Raw genomic sequence first — 24,030 nt, 5'->3', positions numbered from 1 at the left:
GATCAGAGATGTAACTAGAACAGGGCTGTAACTAGATCAGAGATGTAACTAGAACAGAAATGTAACTAGATCAGAGATGTAACGAGAACAGAGATGTAACTAGATCAGAGATGTAACTAGAACAGAGATGTAACTAGAACAGAGATGTAACGAGAACAGAGATGTAACGAGAACAGAAATGTAACTAGATCAGAGATGTAACTAGAACAGAGATGTAACGAGAACAGAGATGTAACTAGAACAGAGATGTAACGAGAACAGAGATGTAACGAGAACAGAAATGTAACTAGATCAGAGATGTAACTAGAACAGAGATGTAACGAGAACAGAGATGTAACGAGAACAGAGATGTAACTAGAACAGAGATGTAACGAGAACAGAGATGTAACGAGAACAGAGATGTAACTAGACCAGAGATGTAACTGTAACTGCAGTAAAGCCCTGCTCTCGAGCGTCAGGTCCTCGTCTTGTGCAGCAGCTCGGCGCTGTGAGGGTTAACTGGTGTCATAAGACATTAAGTCGGAGAAGCCATCTGTCCGCCCAGCAGGACCAGGGACATGTGGACATGTGGACATGTGGACATGTGGCCGTGGCCCTTTAAGAAACTCCATGTTTTCGCTACATGATGCGTCGACATAAAAAGCGGATGATGCTGTTATGTAAAAAAGAAACAACATGCCAAAGTGATCGGTAGTTCCAGGAGCCGTGCGGAGCTCCAGCTCCACCTCTCCGGCTTCACGCTCGCAGTTTCCGGGCACAAGGAGGATTTTACGCACGAAGCGAAGCGGGGCAGTTTGGAGAGAAAACGATCGGACGATCCAGTCAACATGAGTCGTCCTCCGCACCGTTTTCCTCCGTCACTACACCTGACGCAGCTCCCTCCACCCTGACGGTCCCTCCTGCCTGCTGAACCTCCTGGGCCGGCGGGGGGCCGCTGCTCCGTGACGGTAAGAACCGGAACGCCTCGAACTGGAGTGTGAAGCAGGACAGGACAGGACAGCACAGGACAGGACAGGACAGGACAGCACAGGACAGGACAGGACAGGACAGGACAGCACAGGACAGGACGGAGCGGCTCGGATCAGCCTGGTAGCGCCAGGAGGAACCAGGAGGAACCAGGACAACGTGTCTCTGCAGACGCGGACTCGTCCTCCGCCTCTTCGACGCTCCTTTAACGTGAAACTTCAACGTGTTTGTGCGCAAAGTGCAGGTGAAGGAGCTGAACGGAGCGGAGTCACACACACACACACACACACACACACACACACACACACACACACACACACACACACACACACACACACACACACACACACACACACACACACACACACACACACACACACACACACACACACACACACACACACAGCTTCTTTATTCAGTATTTCTTGCTGCTGAACTTTTCGCAGTAATAGTTTGTTGGGAAGTTTGAAATCAAACCAAAATGTCTCATTGTTGATTGAAACAAAGTGCAAAGCCGCTGAGTTCCTCAGATGACGAGACACTTCGGATATAGATGATATAGAAGATCGTTTTCCAAAGTCATTCAATGAGTTTGTCTACGAAATAGCAGCAAACGTAACAGTCGGCCTGCTGGCCACACGTAACGAAAGTGTACTGAGAACAAACCTGTGATTTGAAGTTTCAGTGGGATGAAATTCAAATGAATAATGAGGGGCTTTGCAATTATTTACTCCAAAACAAAAGACAAAGTGTTGTGAGACTGTCCCTCCCACCAGAGAGCAGGAAGGATATGACATGACGTCAACCTCCGTCATACTTCAGCCATGAGGACAAGGTGACGATTTCAAGAAAAAATGCAAAACTTTTGTTGTGTGTTGGTGTTTGTTTACACGTCACTGTGCTGGAGCCCCAGGAAACCAGCTTGTGCTGCTGCAGGACCGACATGCTGGTCGTCAGGCTGCACGTCAGTAGATGGACAATCTATTTCCTCCAGCTGTCGTGAACCCCGGTCCAGACTTTTATTTTGACAGTCACTGTAACGACAATCCAACCTTGGTCCACGTAGTCCCTGTTGTCCTGTTGTCCTGTTGTCCTGTTGTCAATGTTTAGAGCATTTTGTTCTCTGCCTGCATGTGTGTGTGCTTTCATTACAAAAAGTACCAGCAGCAGCAACACATGCCCTGGAATGCTCACTTCTGTTCCCATGTAAACAAACATCATTTTTAAAACCTTGCTGTGTAAACAGGAAACTTTTCTGAAGTTACAACTCAAAAACGATGCGTTCTCCCTTGTCACGTGAAAACGGGGCACCGGGCTACTGTTTCTGTTTATGTCGCTTCACTAAATGTCAAACGGTGCATTTTCACTTCTTTGTAACAGCCTCAGACATTTTTTTTTAATAATCTGCCAAATATCTTCAAATTGTTAAGTGAGATCAAGATTTAACTGAGACCACACCTTTCAAAACACCACGAAATAAAGTGATGATCCACTGCTGTGGAAAGCTCAGCGGGGACCTGTGGTCAGCGTGGTCTGGTGCCTCCTCAGTGCCACGCTGGTGGCAATGGCTCCGTGTGGAGGAGCTGCTCCATCATGTGGAGGAGCTGCTCCATCATGTGTGGAGTCGCTGCTCCGGCTGTGGAGGAGCTGCTCCATCATGTGTGGAGGAGCTGCTCCGTGTGGACGAGCTGCTCCATCATGTGTGGAGGAGCTGCTCCATCATGTGGAGGAGCTGCTCCATCATGTGTGGAGTCGCTGCTCCGGCTGTGGAGGAGCTGCTCCATCATGTGTGGAGGAGCTGCTCCGTGTGGAGGAGCTGCTCCATCATGTGTGGAGGAGCTGCTCCGTGTGGACGAGCTGCTCCATCATGTGTGGAGGAGCTGCTCCATCATGTGGAGGAGCTGCTCCATCATGTGTGGAGTCGCTGCTCCGGCTGTGGAGGAGCTGCTCCATCATGTGTGGAGGAGCTGCTCCGGCTGTGGAGGAGCTGCTCCATGTGGAGTCGCTGCTCCATCATGTGTGGAGGAGCTGCTCCATCATGTGTGGAGTCGCTGCTCCGTGTGGAGGAGCTGCTCCATCATGTGTGGAGGAGCTGCTCCATCATGTGTGGAGTCGCTGCTCCGGCTGTGGAGGAGCTGCTCCATGTGGAGTCGCTGCTCCATCATGTGTGGAGGAGCTGGTCCATCATGTGTGGAGGAGCTGGTCCATCATGTGTGGAGGAGCTGCTCCATCATGTGTGGAGGAGCTGCTCCATCATGTGTGGAGGAGCTGCTCCGTGTGGAGGAGCTGCTCCATCATGTGTGGAGCCGCTGCTCCACCGGGACCTTGACGGAGCTCCAGAGCTGGAGATCCCTCCTGGACAACATCCTGGTGTTGTGAGGAACCGTGGCGTTGACCTCCTCGCCATCGCGGAGACCAACTCCTCCGACTCGGAGCGCTGCAGGAACACAATGGCTGTTTGTATTTTAGTGGGAATGAGCATGTGACCTTTTGCGATTAACACTGGATTGTTAACACAAACCTGTTCTGGCACAGCAAAATATTGTATGAATGCCACATTAACTCTACTAAAAGCACAGTGACGCATCCCGTTTTGACCAAAACATCACGTCTTAGTCATCAGCGCTCAGAGATGTTAAAAACACCTTAACAAAAAAAGACACAGCTTGTGTGTGTGGTGTCTTTTGTGTGTTTGTCATTCAGTCACTAGAAGAGAAAACCCCTTTTAACATATTGTTTTTATTGTTTCTACAACTCTTCCTCGGTACTTCACCTGGAGTTGTTCTACTGTCGCTCGGTTTGGCCTGAACCAAGCTGCTGCTTCCACTTTCCCAGGAAATGTGTATTTTTAACTGAAAGAGTCTTTGACATTCCTTCTAATGGGAACTTTAAACACTGATTCAGCGTTAGTTTGTCCACTCGGACCACCCAGAGGATTGAAGAGCTTCATAAAGGAGCGCAAGACGTTTTTACAAGTACAAGTTTGTGTTCTGCCGATGCTGATGTGACGACCCTAATTATGCTCTAGCAAGTCTTGTCAGGGTTAGGGTTAGGTCATTTAGGAGTTGCTGTTTTTCTCAAACAAGGCCTGAAGACACATTTCACTAAGATGTTGTATCACCACAATGCAGATTGTGTCTTATTGTCACTAGATGTGATGAAGTGAAATGAAATCCAGTAAGTTTCATTTGATAGTGAAAGTTTCCTTTCACAGCCGCTGTGAACGACGGAATCAGTGAACGCGCAGTGAATAATTCTCTCAGTTGGACACTTGTGGCTGTTGTTTGTCTCGGAGCCCGACGGCTGAGCTTCTCTGGTGCCGATGTGACGAGGCTGCTTCACACCCACCAACCCCCCCCTTCCAAGACGCTGCGTGTCCCTTTCTGATCGCACATTAACATCTGTCCAGTTTCTATTGTGTCTTCAGTGCTTTTCACAATTACCTTGAAAAAGTAATCGGATTACCGGTTACCCCTTTAAAATATAACTTTGTTACTTCATGGATTATGTGCTTGTAAAAGTAACTAATTTAAATTACAAGTGACTTGTCTTAGTTATTAGCAGCTGCTGACAATACCCTGCACCGTCTCAACATTAAAAGCATAACAGCCGGTTTTGCCCCCAAAAAGGGGCGGGGCTTCCTGCCAAATCTCTCAATACTCAGGAAAATTACAAAAATTATGTAACACCTCTGCAGTTGTTTTACTGATGCAGTGATATGGTTGGCGGCCCGTCGTGTTCAGTAGTCAAGTGGCTATACTGACGAGAAACTGGTCGTGCTGGGCGCTACAGCAGTAACACACAGTGACTCGGAGAAGTAGCTTTAATCTGATTACTGGTTTGGGAATAGTAACGCGTTACATTACTGGTTACTGAAAAATGCGGTCGTAGGAGAGTAATGCGTTACATATTCAGCGCTCACACCGCAGGTCTTGATGCTCAATTCTGATTTTTTTTTGCCTGGATCCGATTTATTTGCATGATCGTTTGAAAAGCCGCTGCTGTGTGAAGGTGATCAGACGGATGCTTTGGGGCCATTTGGAGTGGTTGTTAAGTATGAGTGGACAAAATCTCGACAGCGTGACGAAGGGAAGAAGAAGGAGAATGAGGAGAAAAGACAGTAGGGCTTTGAACCTCCGGAGCTCCTCCGTGACGTCACAGGCGAGGCAGGCGCGTGGAGAAGAACATCCCAATTGGTGCCACATGTGATGGAAGCCTGGGTCTGGTGTGAAAAACAAATGCCTCTAAACAGGTGGATGTGGGTCACCGTGAGCAGAAACTCTGAATTGGGTTGTTTTTCCCTGCAGTGTGAACGAAACCTCATCAACACGTTACTGCATCTGGTTTTCACGGTGACGTGAGCCTCCAGTCAAGGCGCCAGAGAAATCAGACGGGTATGGGCAGGAATCCTGACTATCAATAATAATAATAATAATATATTTTAACATTTCTCAGGGCCTTTCAGGACAGTCAAGGCCACCACACACAATGTAAACATACAACTTAAAAAACAGCAACAAACCCGGGGATCTTCCACAAAATGTTAATGCGAGAAATAAGTGTTTGTCTGAGTGTAATGAGGAATTTCCCCCAGAATTGTATCCACAATTTATTATTTATCAACAACTAAAACTGGGTTCTAAATTGTTACTTTTCCTGTGTGGATTCCGGCAGAGTAACTTTAAATGTTGTGTAAACGGGCCTAAATAGTCCAGTGAGTTTGCTCTATGTTAAGTTTATTAGAAAACGTTCAATTCAAAGTGTGTATCTTGCAGGAGCACAGTGATAAAGTGGAAGGGTGTGATGTGCTTATCTACCAGACTTTAAAACCTGCTGGTGCACAAGCAGATACAAGCCTCTGGTCTGAAACGGTTCATGTCACAAAGAGAGAACATACTTGGGGATCCAGTCTTATTTCATCTTATGTTGATTCGCGCTGCTGTAGTCAAACTCCACATATTGAAGCTTCTGGAACTATTCTTAGACGCAGCTTGAGTCTTATGAGACCAGGCGTTTTAGAAGTGTTCTTCTCTGCGTGATCCTCTCGTACCGCGTCTGACTTTCACGCAGAGCTTTGACCCTGTGAAGTCGGTTCCTCCACCCTGCTGCTGCCTCCACCTGTGCTGAGGGGTTGAAGTGTGCTGGTCTGCTGATGGGCTGCTCAGGGAAGAACGCAGCAGTGAAACGGGGCTTTTGGAGGCTGGATTCACATTTGGTTTATTTTCAACTGAAGCGCTGAGCTCATCACGCTGCTGTTTCAGTTACTCCCCGTTTCACTGTCATGACATTATGAGAGGCTTCAATAAAACCCTCAGTGGCGTGTAACCAAGAACAACGTTATCAGCAAACTGGAGAAGCCTTTTTTTTTTTTTTTTTTAAATGAAACTACAGTTTAGAGTTTTTTCTCCTAGTTTGGACACAAATGTTCATGTAACCTGGACATTTGGACTCTTAACTTTTATGAGTGAGCAATGTGACGAGACCAGGGTGAGTGAAACACCAGCAGTTCTACACGACTCGTGGTTCGTATTCTCACCTCACAGTGAGAAGAGCTCAGGTTCCAATCTGGAATCTGGGCTTTTCTGCAGGTGGTTTGCATGTTTTCCTGCACTACGTATCTCTGGACACTTTGATTTCCTCACAGTAGATAAAACCGCGACGCTCCGACCCAGTGAAGCACCAAGCAAATGGTCAAATTTCAAGGAAAACTGATTTTTTTTTTTTAATCAACAATTGGCTTAAGAGTGGCGACACAACACGAAGACCCCCTGCTGAGACGTCGGTGATGCTGCCATGGAAAGAGCAAAGTAGCGTTGGTCTCAAAGCCATGTGATCAGGGTGTCAAAACACCCATAATGCAACAGCTACAGGAGGCCTTGTTTTGACATTTGACTGTAAAATCGGATCTCTGTGAGATTGCAGTCATTTTCAATAGTAATTGTTAAGTTTTGTTAAAATATCGAAACTTTCATCTTGTAAACTCTGCGCCGCAACAAAGAAAAGCTATAAAGTTATAATTTAAAAGTCTTTATGGCGCTATTTAACCACTCAAGGTGGAATCGGAGCGTTTGTGGCCCCTGAACTAAAATGTGTTTGACGCCCCTGAACATTAGAATTAGAATTAGAATTAGAAGCTTTTATTGTCATTGTACAATAAAATTGCACAACGAAATTGCGGTGTAGCTAAAAACACACAGTAGACATACAATAAACACAGGCAGCCAGTCTCACATTCAGCATTGCATTCATCTCAGCAGACACACCATATATACATCATAACCTAAACACTCACACACACATTCAGCTCTCACACAGACCCGCTCACACACACCCAAGGACATAGTGCAGTGATGTACAAAGTTAAAAGAAACGACCGATAATAAGTTACAATGTAGCTGTCTGAGGTACCTTGGCTAATAAGTAGTGCGGTTGAGCACAAGGTACCTGTTATTGCACAGAGTAATATGGAGTATGGTGTTAGAGGCGCCGTGTCATGTAGATGTCTTTTAGTGTGGGGAGGGGGCTGTCTTTACGACCCCCTGGAGCCCCCTGCGGTCTGCCTCGGTGCAGTGGGAGAACCACACGGGGATGCAGTAGGTCAGGATGCTCTCCATGGTCGATCGGTAGAAGGTCACCAGCAGCACCCTCAGGAAGTGCAGCCGCTGCTGGGCCGAGGTGTTCCCAGACCACCAGAGGTCAGCCCAGATCACGGTGCCCAGGAAAGTCAAGCTGTGGACCCTTTCCACCAGCTCGCCGTTGATGTGAAGGGGGGGTGGGTCCGACGTGCGACTCCTCCTGAAGTCCAGGACGACCTCCTTGGTCTTGGCGGTGTTCAGGATCAGGTTGTTCGTGGAGCACCAGGCGGACCGTTACAGGACCTCGTCCCTGTATGAAGACTCATCACCGTTGGTGATCAGTCCCACCACTGTAGTGTTGTCGGCGAACTTCACCATGGTGTTGCTGGGGTGCGCAGGTCTGCAGTCTGTTGTGTACAGGGTGTAAAGCATCGGGCTCAGCACACAGCCCTGTGGGGAACCCGTGCTCAGGGATCTGGAGGAGGACCGGTGAGGGCTGAGTCTGACGGTCTGGGGTCTGTTGGAAAGGAAGTCCTTAATCCAAGCGCAGGTTAGTGCGGGGAGACCCAGGTCCAACATCTTCCTGACCAGGAGACCCAGGTCCGACATCTTCCTGACCAGGTGACCCAGGTCCGACAGCTTCCTGACCAGGTGACCCAGGTCCAACAGTTTCCTGACCAGGAGACCCAGGTCCGACAGTTTCCTGACCAGGAGACCCAGGTCCAACAGTTTCCTGACCAGGAGACCCAGGTCCGACAGTTTCCTGACCAGGTGACCTAGGTCCAACAGTTTCCTGACCAGGTGACCCAGGTCCGACAGTTTCCTGACCAGGAGACCCAGGTCCAACAGCTTCCTGACCAGGAGACCCAGGTCCAACAGCTTCCTGACCAGCAAGTCAGGGATGATGGTATTGAACGCTGAGCTGTAGTCTATGAAGAGCATTCTGACGTAGCTCCCCCGATGTTCCAGGTGGCTCAGTGTGGTGTGGAGAGGCACGGCTATTGCATCCTCTGTGAAGCGGTTGTTCCTGTAGGCGAACTGGTGGGGGTCCAAAGAGGGGGGGGGGGGCGGCAGGCTTTGATATGGGTGAGGACAAGTCGCTCCAGGCACTTGGTGATGATGGGGGTAAGTGCAACCGGGTGAAAGTCTGACAGGCTGGCGGTGGCAGGTTTCTTTGGTATCGGAATGATGGTGGCGGACTTGAGGCAGGCTGGGATGGAGGCTTGCGTCAGGGAGAGGTTGAAGATTTGGGTGAAGACCTCCGCGAGCTGGTCTGCACAGGCCTTGAGCACCTTCCCAACTTAGCAGCATTGAAGACCTGTGGACGGACGGACGTTCCACTCCAGCGATCACAGATGTATTTTGCACGACAATAAAATGATCCAAAATTGTTGGAGACCTCCAGAGCAAATAACCATAAACTGTCTGACCATGTCCTGCTTCTTCTTTCTTTGAAAGTCACCGTTACAAGTACAACTGCTGTCATTATTGAGTATATTTTTACATTTGAAAAAATGTTCTTTCAACATAACGAGACAATAAAAGACTTTATTCATCCATATGGAAAACAAATCTTACTATTAAAAGATGCAGATACATAAAATATAAATGAATAGATGACGGTAATAGTGTGTACAGCACAGTGTTATGATGCTTGAATATACTACAACTGTAGGTTATAACATAGTTTTAGTCAGTTTTACACTTCTCAATAGACTGTTATTACACATAATTAATATGTATTTGATTTTAAAAAGTCCCAAATGGAATTTTAAAAAGCAGGTCTTGAAATTTTCTTAAACTTCCGATTGTTGACCTCCATTTCCAAATGCTTCAGTGAATGAACATACAGCAGTTTTAGTATTTACTCTTGTTTCTTATATATTAGGAGGGGGGAGGGGGGAGGGGGAGGAGGAGGAACAGAGGAGGAGGAGGAGGGGAGGAGGAGGAGGAGGAGGGAGGGGGAGGAGGAGGAGGAGGAGAAGTGGAGCTCCGACCCTCAGACCAGTCTCAGCTGTCCACCGGTCCACAGCTGCAGTAGATGATGTGGAGCTTTCAGAGCCTCGCTCACACTCTGGGATTGTTTACATGGTGTGTGTGTGTGTGTGTGTGTGTGTGTGTGTGTGTGTGTGTGTGTGTGTGTGTGTGTGTGTGTGTGTGTGTGTGTGTGTGTGTGTGTGTGTGGCTGCAGCTGAACAGAAGCGTCAGTGTGAGGACAGCAGGTCAGGCCCCTTCAGAAAGCAGCACATGGCACCGAGCGTCCTTCAGTTTGGCAGATGCTAAAAGCCTGACTGAGGCGCTGGCAGGTGGGCCGGTGGGGGGGTGGGGGTGGGGGGGCCTCCTCTATCAGAGCCTCATTGTTCCCGATGATGATGACAATCTCTCAGTGTCTCCAGTCAGTGTGTATCACACTCCATCTCTCTCTCTCTCGCTCTCACACGTTCTCCCCATTTTTCTTCCCTCTTGTTTTTATCTGCTCTCACAAAGTCTCTTCCAAAAGCGCCATGGCTCTGAAAAGCTGTCAAGCAAAGAAAAGCAGGAAGCTGAATGTGAAGATTCTATCAGGCAGGACGTAAACACGCACTAATAGAAGCTGATGTGTGGAACCAAACAGCTCCGCCGGGCAGTGACGAGGGGGAGACGACGAGGGGGGGACGACGAGGGGAGGACGACGAGGGGGAGACGACGAGGGGGGGACGACGAGGGGGAGACGACGAGGGCGAGACGACGAGGGGAGGACGACGAGGGGGAGACGACGAGGGCGAGACGACGAGGGCGAGACGAGGGGGAGACGAGGGGAGGACGACGAGGGGAGGACGACGAGGGGGAGACGAGGGGAGGACGACGATGGGGAGACGACGAGGGGGGGACGACGGGGGCGAGACGACGAGGGCGAGATGACGAGGGGAGGACGACGAGGGGGAGACGAGGGGAGGACGACGATGGGGAGACGACGAGGGGTGGACGACGAGGGGGGGGGACGGGGGCGAGACGACGAGGGCGAGACGACGAGGGGAGGACGACGAGGGGGAGACGAGGGGAGGACGACGAGGGGAGGACGACGATGGGGAGACGACGAGGGGTGGACGACGAGGGGGGGATGACGGGGGGAGGACGAGGGGGGGACGACGAGGGCGAGACGACGAGTGGAGGACGACGAGGGGAGACGAGGAGGGGAAGACGATGAGGGGAGACGATGAAGTGGTTGGTGGTGACGGAGCGACGGCGGTGGCTGAAGCAGGTCGCCCTCCCATCCTGACGTCTGAGTGTTACCGTGACAACCTGTTCCTCACATCCTGTTTACACCACATTCCACATGAAAATACATTGTTTTTGCATTCAGAAAAGTTTTGCGTTTCCATGGCAATGCTCTGAAAACAATTTTAATTTCCATGGAAAACCCTGAAAACGACGCGGGAGCTGTTGGTTGTTTGTGGACTGAAACCACACACACACATGCAGCAGAGGACAAAACGCTCTAGGAGCTCATTGACAGCAGACCATTAACAGACGTGGAATGTATGGAAAGGTGACCGAGTTGTTGTTTTTACGGTGACTGTCAAAATAAAAGTACCAAGTCCCACGAGAATCTGGACTGAGGGTCATGACGCTGGAGGAAACATTGGGGTTTTTTTATTTCTTCAGTCGGTGATCAAAAAAATAAGCAAAATTAATTGTCTTGTAAGAGATTGACCATTTTACCGCCCGACAGGGTTTAAGCTGGAGTTCAACACTTATTACTCCTAATCCTGTTAACAAATCAAAAGTACAAAATGTATCAAGACCACCATACGTCACATTATGAGCAGAGCTTCTTACATAAAGTAAAAACACAATAATACATTTCATTGATACAAGTATACACAATATATTGTAGATACACATGTAAACACATGATTTCATATTAAAGCTGTACAGGATATACAGTTTATGTATTATACTTATATTTCCCATTAGTATAATATACTATTATTAATTGTGCCTGCCTCTTTAAGAGGCGTCGCACAATTATTACAATCCTGGGAAAAGCCGTTTTTAAAAATATTATTCTTCCTCTGCCGCACAAAGTTTGCCGGACTACTAGTCCCTCACCGTTTGGAGTACGTACACAAAAAGCATATCGTTACGTGCAGAATTATCGAGAATCCTGTGCATCCATTTAGATTATAAATATTGCAAACGGTTTCCGAACAAAACGTAGAAAACGGCGAAGGATTTCCCATCCGCTTTACATGGGAGCCGAGAAAAAACAGAAAAAAAACCACACTTTTTCCACGCCACATCACGTCGCCAAATTTTCAGCTACAGACTCCAACTTACTCTTAAAACGTTGCCACACTTGTCCTCTATTCACATATGTCCTCGGATTTGTCTAAAGTTTCACCAATTTTAAACTGTGCGCCTTCAAATGTCATCAAGTTTTCCCTCCTTTTTCCAGTTTTGTATGGGTGTGTATGTGGAAAGGTTAGAGTGAGAAGATTTCGGTTAGTTGGAGAGAAACTGCCGTTTTACAAAAAAAAAAAACGTCTTTATCTCATCGCCACGGCCACATTTCTTCGTCTTTCTCAACATATTATACATCAAAATGTAGCTACAGGCCTTGTGTTTCTCACGAGGGGACACTTTTGTCTCAGAGAGACACGGTTCTCCCTCCAGGGGACTTAATTGACAGGGAGCGCAGGATTTTCTGTAACGCGCTCCCATGTATTTTGGGGAGACGTTTTCGCCCCAAATCCCAAAAGTTCAGCCATTTGTTTCAAGTCCTCACGGGGAGACGGAACCTCGTGAAGACACGAAAACCACACTGTACGTCCTTCAACTTCTCCCGACGCCGATGGTGAAATAGTTTTTCACCCAAGTGTCACGGTTCTCCAACTATAAGCAGTTGTTCGGGACCTGCGTTTGTGCTTTTTTGCTTATGTGGGTGACTCAGCAAACTCCATTTCACACAAGCTGCACCTAATCAGGCTGACATCACAGACTCAAGCAGACAATCTGCCTGGCAACACACACGGCTCCTCTGATTGGCTGGACCAGTAACATGATGGTTGATCACACAGTGCTCACACACATACAGTATCTTAGGCAGCATATTTTTCAATGCATTTTTATGCTGATGCTCATGCCTTAGCATCAACACTTGTTAGCATGCCAATTAGCATGCTAAAAAGTTTGTTCAATTGAGCTGAAATTTGGAGGGTGGCCTCATGGGGGAGCTGCGATCACGGCGCACTAGCTAATTAGCTGTCGCGCTAAGCTAGTTGGCTTAGCATATCAGAATGTGACGTAACTCCAGATTCCAGGTCAGCCACACCTGGCAGGTAGCCTCTGCGCTTTTCAGGCAAATCGCAGGTGTTAGCATCGCATGCTAACAAGTTTGTTCAAATGAGCTGAAATTTGGAGGGTGGCCTCGTGGTGGTGCTGCGATCGAGAATAACTAGCTAATGACATGGTTTCCACGTACTTAAATCGCTGTTAGCATTGCATGCTAACATCAACATTTTGACACTCAACATTTTGAATCTTCCTACGGACGTTTCTTAGTTTGTTCACATTGTCCAGCCACTGAACAGTCGACTCGGGAGGCTGCCTGAGCATTCCTCCCCGTTTCCATGGAGACAGACTCAGAGGGTTTTTCAAAAGTTCCACTTTGGGAGTCGTTTTCAAAAGGTTGCATTTTCAGTGACTCCGTCATGTAACCGGACGCACAAAATGCAACAGAAGCTTAGCGTTGTGACTGAAAAAGAGGTTTGCTGAGTCGACACAGCTGAGCCACAATGAGGGTCAATTTATCAAACTCATTTTCATATTTAGTAACATTCTTTTCTCGTTCTAGTTGCTGCTTTTATTTTATTTTTAAACTGTCTTTGCAGAGAAAAGCAATTTTTTACACCTAATCATGAAAGCCTTTAATAAATGTTACAATGCAAAAATGATAAGGAGAATGGTATTTTATGGAATTTAGTATGAAATTTGCTTTTTATAAAAAAACATTTAGTGAAGAGAAATGCAGCAGAGTTTGAATGTAGAAATGAAGAGGGGGACTCTTGAAAATGTTGGGTTTGCTACAAAACTACATGGGGCCTGATGGAATAAAGTGAAATCTCCTCGTCACACGTTGAGTCTGTTGAATTTCAAGTTTCTCAGGTTTGTGTACAATCTCTCAGGAATCCCAGGTCATGCTACATCTCATTTGATCTGTCTGGAAAAAAGAGAAGAAAAATCTTGTGAACTTGAAGAAAGTCCAGTTCCCTTCTTTCTTGTCACGGTGACGTTTGGATGGAACTGCAGTCAGGTGACTCTTCTTCCTGTGTCCACATGACTTCCTCTGCTGCTCGTCTGGTGGACGGAGTCCTGCAGGCTTTTCCTCTTCTCAGTTTGTCCACATTGAAGGAATCAGTCCAGAAAATGTCCAGACGTGGAGTTTGATGGTTGAGAACAAGGATTTGGTCTGATAGAGACACTTTGAAACCTAGAAAATGCTTTTGTTCTGTTTTCCTAAAGTCTCGTCTTCTACACATCCCAGGTCAGGTTTTATTCTAAATGTTCCAGAGTTGGTGAAGTTGGTGTTTTGATGGTATTCCGTTCTGTTGGAGCGTTGGAGCAGCCGGGCGGCTGCACAATCTGTGGTCTGACTTTTCAGGAAGGAGAAGAGAGATCGATAAAGTATTACAGTGTCATTTCTCTCCACTCAATAGGATCTTCCTCCCTTCAGAGTGACAAATCCATCATCGTCATCACTAGATGATCCTTAGAGGAGAGTTTCTGGGGCAAGGTTTCATACTATAAGAACACCAGGCCAAATGTAGATGGTTTGTAGATCGATGGGATAAAAACACAGTGAAACACAATGTCAAATCATTTATATCTGAAAAAATCACAACATAAAACCTCAAAGGAAACAAAAGCTTGTAAATGAGTTATAATATTTAATGGTGCATTACAGGGTTACCACCACCAGCCACCCTCCACCTCCACCCTCCACCTCCACCACCAGCCACCCTCCACCTCCACCCTCCACCTACACCACCACCTCCACCACCACCAGCCACCCTCCACCACCACCAGCCTCCACCCTCCACCAGCCACCCTCCACCTCCACCACCACCAGCCACCCTCCACCACCACCAGCCACCCTCCACCTCCACCAGCCACCCTCCACCACCAGCCACCCTCCACCTCCACCCTCCACCCTCCACCACCAGCCACCCTCCACCTCCACCCTCCACCTACACCACCACCTCCACCACCACCAGCCACCCTCCACCACCACCAGCCTCCACCCTCCACCTCCATCACCACCAGCCACCCTCCACCTCCACCCTCCACCTACACCACCACCTCCACCACCACCAGCCACCCTCCACCACCACCAGCCTCCACCCTCCACCTCCACCACCACCAGCCACCCTCCACCTCCACTCTCCACCTCCACCACCACCAGCCATCCTCCACCTCCACCCTCCACCTACACCACCACCAGCCACCCTCCACCTCCACCCTCCACCACCACCAGCCACCCTCCACCTCCACCCTCCACCTCCACCACCACCAGCCACCCTCCACCTACACCACCACCAGCCACCCTCCACCTCCACCCTCCACCACCACCAGCCTCCACCTCCACCCTCCACCTCCACCACCACCAGCCTCCGCCTCCACCTCCACCCTCCACCTCCACCAGCCACCCTCCACCAGCGACCCTCCACCTCCACCAGCCACCCTCCACCTCCACCAGCCACCCCTCCCACCAGCGACCCTCCACCTCCACCAGCCACCCTCCACCTCCACCAGCCACCCTGGCCCTCGCCCCCCCCCCCCCCCCCCCCCCCCCCCCCACACCACACACACACACACACACTCAGCTCCTCTCCAGCTGTTAATCACAGAGCAAAGCTGATATTGATGAGGACGATGAGCATTCACGCCCATGAAGCTTCATTCTGACTAACTTGGAAACACGCAGGCTTTACAATCTGCCGGTGGCTGGTCGGAGGAGGATAAACTGCAGCTTGTGCAGAAACAGAAGTCTTCCTGTGTTCCAGACAGCAGGTTAGTGACGGAGGATCATCAGGCTCATTGTGTTTTATCCAGTGGAGCTAATAAATGATCAGCAGACACTGATCATTCATAACTGGATTAAACGTGTCATTAGGAGCAGAGGATACAGTAAATGAGCCTAATTAAAAGGGAGACGTGCTTCTACTTTCTGCTGTCGTCGTGATGAAGAACAAGATGAGATGAACGTTATGAATGTAACGTTCATTAATGTGTGCATGATGACCTCCTACCTAATGACCTCTGGGTGTCTGCTGCATAAAACTGAATCACTGCTTTTTAGTCTGTTTTAATGGTTCCATTTGCAGTTATGAAATTATTGACGATTTTCCAATTTAGATTTTTGTTCCACAAACTAAAACCTGTTCAGACTGTTTGCACTCCATTTCTTGTCATGATCGTCTTCCAGTCACTGCAGAATGAGTCTCAATAAACTCATAACATGGTCTCAGGACAGACGTCTGAAACCCCAAACAAACAGGGAAAAACACCGAAGACAACAAACACCTTTGCTCCTGAAACTCTGCTGGTGGAAATCACAACATGGCCTTTTTTACATGTTTATTACATGTTTATTACATGTTTATTACATGTCCTCCTCCTGCAGACACTGCACCCTTTTTCTAAACAAACAACCTTCATGCAGCTTGATGGCAGAGAGAGAGACTGCATATCGACGAGGTCTTCAACTGTCTCACTCACTGAGCCTCACTGTCTCACCTCACTGAGCCCCACTGTCTCACCTCACTGAGCCTCACTGTCTCTCACTGAGCCTCACTGTCTCTCATCACTGAGCCTCACTGTCTCACCTCACTGAGCCTCACTGTCTCACCTCACTGAGCCCCACTGTCTCACCTCACTGAGCCTCACTGTCTCACCTCACTGAGCCTCACTGTCTCTCACTGAGCCTCACTGTCTCTCATCACTGAGCCTCACTGTCTCACCTCACTGAGCCTCACTGTCTCTCATCACTGAGCCTCACTGTCTCACCTTACTGAGCCTCACTGTCTCACCTCACTGAGCCTCACTGTCTCACCTCACTGAGCCTCACTGTCGTACACCACTGAGCCTCACTGTCTCACCTCACTGAGCCTCACTGTCCTCACCTCACTGAGCTCACTGTCGTACATCCTGGGTCACTTTGAGCCACAACAACCAATATTTTGTCTTTTTGCATCTGGTGAATCTCAATCTTCATGCAAACTGTGTGCTTCTGTGAGACTCAAAGAACCAAATCAGTGTGATTCCAAAAGAAAACTTCTACAGTACTACTCGTAGTACAGTGCTACTCGTAGTGCTGTGTCTCATTATTTAGAAAGAACTAATTGTGTGTAGTTGCTGATCGGAGCTTTACATCGAGCTCCTCGTCAAACTGGAAATATATTCCTGTAATTATGAGCTTCTGTTTTTGTACTTGTTGGTGTTTTACAGTAACATCAGTTCTTTACGACAGGTTTTTTTTAATAATAATCTTGATTTTCTGGATATTATTTCTGTACAAAACTCATAAAACAGTACACAGAATGTTTAGCAGGAGAATGGCTTTGGGACTGGATCCTCTGACGTAGGGAATCCTCTGATGTAGGGAGTCCTCTGATGTAGGGAATCCTCTGGAAGTGGATCTTCTGATGTAGGGAATCCTCTGGAAGTGGAATCCTCTGATGTAGGGAGTCCTCTGATGTAGGGAATCCTCTGGAAGTGGATCCTCTGATGTAGGGAATCCTCTGATGTAGGGAGTCCTCTGGGACTGGATCCTCTGATGTAGGGAATCCCTCTGATGTAGGGATCCCTCTGAGGAGTGGATCCCATGAGAGAGTAGATCCATGAGAGTAGATCCCATGAGAGAGTAGATCCCATGGAGGAGTGGATCCCATGAGAGTAGATCCCATGAGAGAGTAGATCCCATGAGAGAGTAGATCCTATGGAGGAGTGGATCCTCTGAGGAGTGGATCCCATGAGAGAGTAGATCCCATGAGAGAGTAGATCCCATGAGAGAGTAGGTCCTATGGAGGAGTGGATCCTCTGAGAGTGGATCCTTCAAGAAAACTCTTCTGGTAGACTGGTTTTGGCTGTTTTGGTTTTGCTTGTGTCATGGAAAAATAGTGCTCAGTAGCATGTTTTCTACACATCTCTATTCTAGAGAGAGAGAGAGAGAGAGAGAGAGAGAGAGAGAGAGAGAGAGAGAGAGAGAAGAGAGGAGAGAGAGAGAGAGAGAGAGAGAGAGAGAGAGAGAGAGAGAGAGAGGAGAGAGAGAGAGAGAGAGAGAGAGAGAGAGAGAGAGAGAGAGAGAGAGAGAGAGAGAGAGAGAGAGAGAGAGAGAGAGAGAGAGAGAGAGAGAGAGAGAGAGAGAGAGAGAGAGAGAGAGAGAGAGAGAGAGAGAGAGAGAGAGAGAGAGAGAGAGAGAGAGAGAGACGAGAAGAGAGAGAGAGAGAGAGAGAGATTTTGTTCATTGTAAAATGAGCTTGATGATGTATAAGTGACAAGTGATAAGTGGTGGTGTTAAATATTGAAGTATTCTTATATAAATCAGTAAATGCTGACAAATGAAAGCACCCTCTTAACCTGTGAACCTGTTACCTTGATGATCTTTTATAACCTGTGACCTCTTAACCTGATGATCTTTAACCTGTGACCTCTTAACCTGATAATCTTTTAACCTGTGAACCTGTTCACCTGATGAGCATTCTAAAGTCTTCATCATGTTCAGTGGATTATTTCTACTCTGGGATTAAAATATTCCTGTAATAAAGGAGCTTTAGGAAACCTGAAGTCCAGGAGAAGCTGTTGGTGGAGGTCTGGTGTAACAGGGAGGTCTGGTGTAACAGGGAGGTCTGGTCTGGTGTAACAGGGACGTCTGGTGTAACAGGGAGGTCTGGTGTAACAGGGAGGCCTGGTCTGGTGTAACAGGGACATCTGGTGTAACAGGGTGTAACAGGGTGTAATAGGGAGGTCTGGTGTAACAGGGAGGCCTGGTGTAACAGGTGTAACAGGAAGGTCTGGTGTAACAGGGAGGGGTGGTGTAACAGGGCTGTTTGGTGTAACAGGGCTGTTTGGTGTAACAGGGTGTAACAGGGATGTTTGGTGTAGCAGGGTGTAACAGGGCTGTTTAGTGTAACAGGGTGTGACAGGGATGTTTGGTGTAACAGGGTGTAACAGGGTTGTTTAGTGTGACAGGGTGTAACAGGGCTGTTTAGTGTAACAGGGATGTTTAGTGTACCAGGGAGTAACATGGCTGTTTGGTGTAACAGGGTGTAACAGAGAGTAACAGGGTGTAACAGGGTGTAACAGGGCTGTTTATTCTAACAGGGTTTAACAGGGCTGTTTGGTGTAACAGGGATGTTTGGTGTTACAGGGTTGTTTAGTGTAACAGGGTGTAACAGGGGTGTTTGGTGTAACAGGGTGTAACAGGGGTGTTTGGTGTAACAGGGTTGTTTAGTGTAACAGGGTTTAACAGGGCTGTTTGGTGTAACAGGGTGTAACAGGGCTGTTTATTGTAACAGGGTGTAACAGAGCTGTTTGGTGTAACAGGGAGTAACAGGGTTTAACAGGGCTGTTTGGAGTAACAGGGTGTAACAGGGAAAAACAGGGTGTAACAGGGCTGTTTGGAGTAACAGGGTTTAACAGGGCTGTTTGGAGTAACAGGGTGTAACAGGGAATAACAGGGTTTAACAGGGCTGTTTGGTGTAACAGGGTGTAACAGGGATGTTTGGTGTAACAGGGCTGTTTGGTGTAACAGGGTGTAACAGGGCTGTTTGGTGTAACAGGGTTTAACAGGGCTGTTTGGAGTAACAGGGTTTAACAGGGCTGTTTGGAGTAACAGGGTGTAACAGGGCTGTTTGGAGTAACAGGGTGTAACAGGGCTGTTTGGAGTAACAGGGTGTAACAGGGAGTCCCGGGCGGCGCAGCGCAGCGCAGCGGCAGCGCATGAATCTTCTCCAGCGTGTTAGGAAGTAGGTCACCGCTCCGGTCGCTCCGCTCCGCGGTGTGTTCAGCTCCGCTCCCCGGTCTGATCGCCATGTCTCCGGCTCCACACGGCGGCTCGCCCCGCGGATCCTCCTCCGCCGCTCCGGGCGAACGCTGAGCGTCTCGCAGCGGGGGGTTGTCGCTCGAGTCCCGGCGGGACGCGGAAGGTAAACGGCGGATCGTTCTTCTCTCGCAGTCCAGAGATGATCGGCTGTTTCTCGGCTGTAATTCGAGCTGGTGGACGTTAACCAGCAGCTGCTGGAGCTGATCGGGGATCAGCCAGGGTTTCTGGTGGATGTTAACCAGCAGCTGCTGGAGCTGATCGGGGATCAGCCAGGGTTTCTGGTGGATGTTAACCAGCAGCTGCTGGAGCTGATCGGGGATCAGCCAGGGTTCCTACTTCTGGAGGCTCTGCTGCTTTACTGGTCAACTACTGGAAGAACGACTTTAATGCGTTTACTGCTGAATCCCTCTGTGTGTGTGTGTGTGTGTGTGTGTGTGTGTGTGTGTGTGTGTGTGTGTGTGTGTGTGTGTGTGTGTGTGTGTGTGTGTGTGTGTGTGTGTGTGTGTGTGTGTGTGATCATGATCTGCTCCAGGAAAGTGGACTTGGTGATATGCTGCGATCGGGAGCTGCGCGTGCGCGTGCTCGGATCGCTCGCAGCTCAGGCTGCCTGAGGGCTTCTCTCTCTTCATGACGGTCTGACACCAGGTCCTTCTTCTGGATGAGCGTGTGTGACAGCCTCCTCCTCCTCCTGCTCCTCCTGCTCCTCCTCCTGCTCCTCTTCCTCCTCCTGCTCCTCCTGCTCCTCTTCCTCCTCCTGCTCCTCCTGCTCCTCTTCCTCCTCCTGCTCCTCCTGCTCCTCCTCTTCCACCTCCTCTTCCACTTCCTCATCCTCCTCCTCCTCCTCCTCCTCCTCCTGCTCCTCCTCCTCCTCTTCCTCTTCCTCCTCCTCCTCCTCTTCCTCTTCCTCTTCCTCTTCCTCCTCCTCCTCCTCTTCCTCTTCCTCTTCCTCTTCCTCTTCCTCTTCCTCTTCCTCCTCCTCCTCCTCCTCCTCCTCCTCCTGAAAACGTTCATCCTGAAAACGTTCATCCTGAAAACGTTGCCGTGGATAAACTCTGTGTTTTTACTCAAAACATGAACTGTTGTACCTTGAACTTTTAAACTTCACTTTCCCTTTAAACAAAGGTTGCATTTGAAGCTGTGTGTTTTTGCAGCTGTTCGTGTGTGAAGGACTCCTGAACTGACCGTCTGAGTCTGAGCCTGAGCCTGAGCCTGAGTCTGAGTCTGAGTCTGAGTCTGAGTCTGAGTCTGAGTCTGAGTCTGAGTCTGAGTCTGAGCCTGAGCCTGAGTCTGAGCCTGAGCCTGAGCCTGAGCCTGAGTCTGAGTCTGAGTCTGAGTCTGAGTCTGAGTCTGAGTCTGAGCCTGAGCCTGAGCCTGAGCCTGAGTCTGAGCCTGAGTCTGAGCCTGAGTCTGAGTCTGAGTCTGAGTCTGAGTCTGAGCCTGAGCGTGGCCGTGATGTGTGCTGTGTCTTGTGTGGTGTTGTGTGTTGTGCTGTATGTTGTGTTGTGATGTGTGTTGTGTTGTGTTGTGTGTTGTGCTGTGTGTTGTGTTGTGTGTTGTGTTGTGTGTTGTGCTGTGTGTTGTGCTGTGTGTTGTGCTGTGTGTTGTGTTGTGTGTTGTACTGTGTGTTGTGCTGTGTGTTGTGCTGTGTGTTGTGTTGTGTGTTGTACTGTGTGTTGTGTTGTGTTGTGTGTTGTGCTGTGTGTTGTGTTGTGTGTTGTGTTGTGTGTTGTGCTGTGTGTTGTGCTGTGTGTTGTGTTGTGTGTTGTACTGTGTGTTGTGTTGTGATGTGTGTTGTGCTGTGTGTTGTGATGTGTGTTGTGTTGTGATGTGTGTTGGGCTGTGTGTTGTGTTGTGTGTTGTGCTGTATGTTGTGTTGTGATGTGTGTTGTGTTGTGTTGTGTTGTGTGTTGTGTTGTGTGTTGTGTTGTGATGTGTGTTGTGTGTTGTGTTGTGTTGTGTTGTGTGTTGTACTGCGTGTTGTGATGTGTGTTGTGCTGTGTGTTGTGATGTGTGTTGTGTTGTGATGTGTGTTGGGCTGTGTGTTGTGTTGTGTGTTGTGCTGTGTGTTGTGTTGTGTGTTGTGTTGTGTGTTGTGATGTGTGTTGTGTTGTGTTGTGTTGTGTTGTGTGTTGTCTTGTGATGTGTGTTGTGTTGTGTTGTGTTGTGTTGTGTTGTGTTGTGTTGTTTTGTGTTGTGCTCAAGCAGTGACGGTGTTGCCGTGGGAAACGATGATGCTCCTGTCCTTCATCTCTGCTCGTTGTGTCGTTCAAATGAAGCCTGTTGACGTGACGTCAGGACAGAAACTCACTGAGGCTCCTTTTGTCGTCTTGTTATCTGGAAATGAAGTTTCCCCCTCATGTGTTGTGCTTCACGGATCAGCGAGTCGTTGGGCGACAGGCCGAGCTCTGAACTGCGTTTACACTTTCCTCTATGCCATAGTTGAGGTTTGTTGGCCTGTGGAGCTCCGGGGATTCCTCCAGTAATCAAGTATTGTCATGGATTACTTCTCTGTGTTGAGGCTTCAGTTGACATGTTTTCCACGTGTAGAAGAGTGACAGCTCAGTGGCGGAGCCCCCCAGGCTCAATCCCCCCAGCCTCAATCCCTGCAGGCTCAATCCCCCCCAGCCTCAATCCCTCCAGGCTCAATCCCCCCAGGCTCAATCCCCCCAGGCTCAATCCCCCCAGGCTCAATACCCCCAGGCTCAATCCCCCCAGCCTCAATCCCTCCAGGCTCAATCCCCCCAGGCTCAATACCCCCAGGCTCAATTCCCTCCAGGCTCAATCCCCCCAGGCTCAATACCCCCCAGCCTCAATCCCCCCCAGCCTCAATCCCCCCAGGCTCAATCCCTCCAGCCTCAATCCCCCCAGCCTCAATACCCCCCAGCCTCAATACCCCCCAGCCTCAATCCCCCCAGGATCAATCCCCCTAGACTCAATCCCCCTTGGCTCAATCCCCCTAGACTCAATCCCCCAGGCTCAATCCCCCAGGCTCAATCCCCCTAGACTCAATCCCCCCAGCCTCAATCCCCCCAGGCTCAAACCCCCCAGCCTCAATCCCCTCAGCCTCAATACCCCCCAGCCTCAATCCCTCCAGGCTCAATCCCCCCAGGCTCAATCCCCCTAGACTCAATCCCCCTTGGCTCAATCCCCCTTGGCTCAATCCCCCTAGGCTCAATCCCCCAGGCTCAATCCCCCTAGACTCAATCCCCCTTGGCTCAATCCCCCTAGACTCAATCCCCCTTGGCTCAAACCCCTCCAGGCTCAATCCCCCAAGCCTCAATCCCTCCAGCCTCAATCCCCCCAGGCTCAATCCCCCCAGGCTCATTCCCCCCCGGCTCAATCCCTGATATGAGGGTCTTACTCGTTTGCATGTTCTCCCTGTGCTTGAGTTGGTTTTCTACAAGTAGTTTAGTTTCTTCATGACGTCCAAAGACAACGAGTGTCTCTGTGGTCTGAAGTGTGAAGAAGAGATTTTAAAGAGCTTCATTAGGAAACAAGCCAAACCTTCATTTCCTCTGGCAGCAACAATAGTCACAAGCTGTTGTTGCTATTTTTAGATATGCTTCTTGGCTGTAAATGATTAAAGACTGAAACTTTATTGTTCAGTTTGCAGTTTCGCGTCCGAAGTGTCTGTCCATTTTGTCCCCCGCCCGGTCCGGTGTGGGTGGTGGGAGGCTGGAGCCGGTCCCAGCTGACTGGTCGTAGGCAGAGAACACTGGATCATCAAGTCACCGTCCGTCACGGAGACACACAACCACACACACGTTACACAACCACACAGGAGGTTTGGGGAGAGTTCATATAGACACCATGAACAAACTTTCTGAATCACTGTGGGAAATGTAATTGAATACAGGATGGAAGTATTTACGGTTTCTGTAAATCCATTTTACTACATATCGAAATTTGAATATGAATGTTTCCATTTCATCAGAATTATTAGCACATTTTCAATGTTAAACTCTTGAGGACATTATGCTGTGTGAATATTGATGAGGTGAGGAGAGGCTGCAGCTTGAAGGAAGAGTTGCATCCCGTTCTGCTTTTATTCAGGATTCTTGTTGCTGTACAGTTTATTTCACAAAGGTTTTGTTTCATGATTCACCAAATCTTTGCTCTTGTAGTGAGGGTGTGGACGACAGGAAACACTTAGGAGGCTGTGAGGCGGGACTTAACTGCTCCTCATTGCTGCCTGTGGCGTGCGCGCCTTACCTTGCCTTGCCTTGCAATGAAGTGCTGTAAAACCGCGCTGTTAATGTCTTCAGTGTATCTTCCTACAAACAAGGATACGGATGCAGTAGCAGATTAAGCTTTTAATTTATAGACACACCGACCGTACACAAAGGAGCTGTGGTCTGCTGCAGGATAGCTCACACATACACACACACACACACACACACACAC

General features: G+C 48.8%; 1 protein-coding gene across 3 annotated transcripts in view; it reads left to right on the top strand.

The window, feature by feature from the left end:
* The first annotated feature begins 695 nt into the window (after positions 1–695).
* Positions 696–24,030, top strand: part of bahd1 (bromo adjacent homology domain containing 1) — a 42,535-nt gene continuing 19,200 nt past the window's right edge. The window contains exon 1 of one of the 3 annotated variants that reach the window (XM_080512695.1): positions 696–947. The gene's annotated coding sequence lies outside the window, so the exon portion shown is untranslated. Of the gene's footprint in view, positions 948–1,068; positions 1,211–19,631; positions 19,730–24,030 lie in introns of those variants that run through there. The other 2 variants (XM_080512697.1, XM_080512696.1) reach the window with 2 other exon arrangements.

The sequence above is a fragment of the Blennius ocellaris genome, assembly GCF_963422515.1.
Source record: "Blennius ocellaris genome assembly, chromosome: 17".
Lineage (NCBI taxonomy): Eukaryota > Metazoa > Chordata > Actinopteri > Blenniiformes > Blenniidae > Blennius > Blennius ocellaris.
Note: the sequence above shows the minus strand (reverse complement) of the source record. Positions and strands in the feature narration are given on the sequence as shown.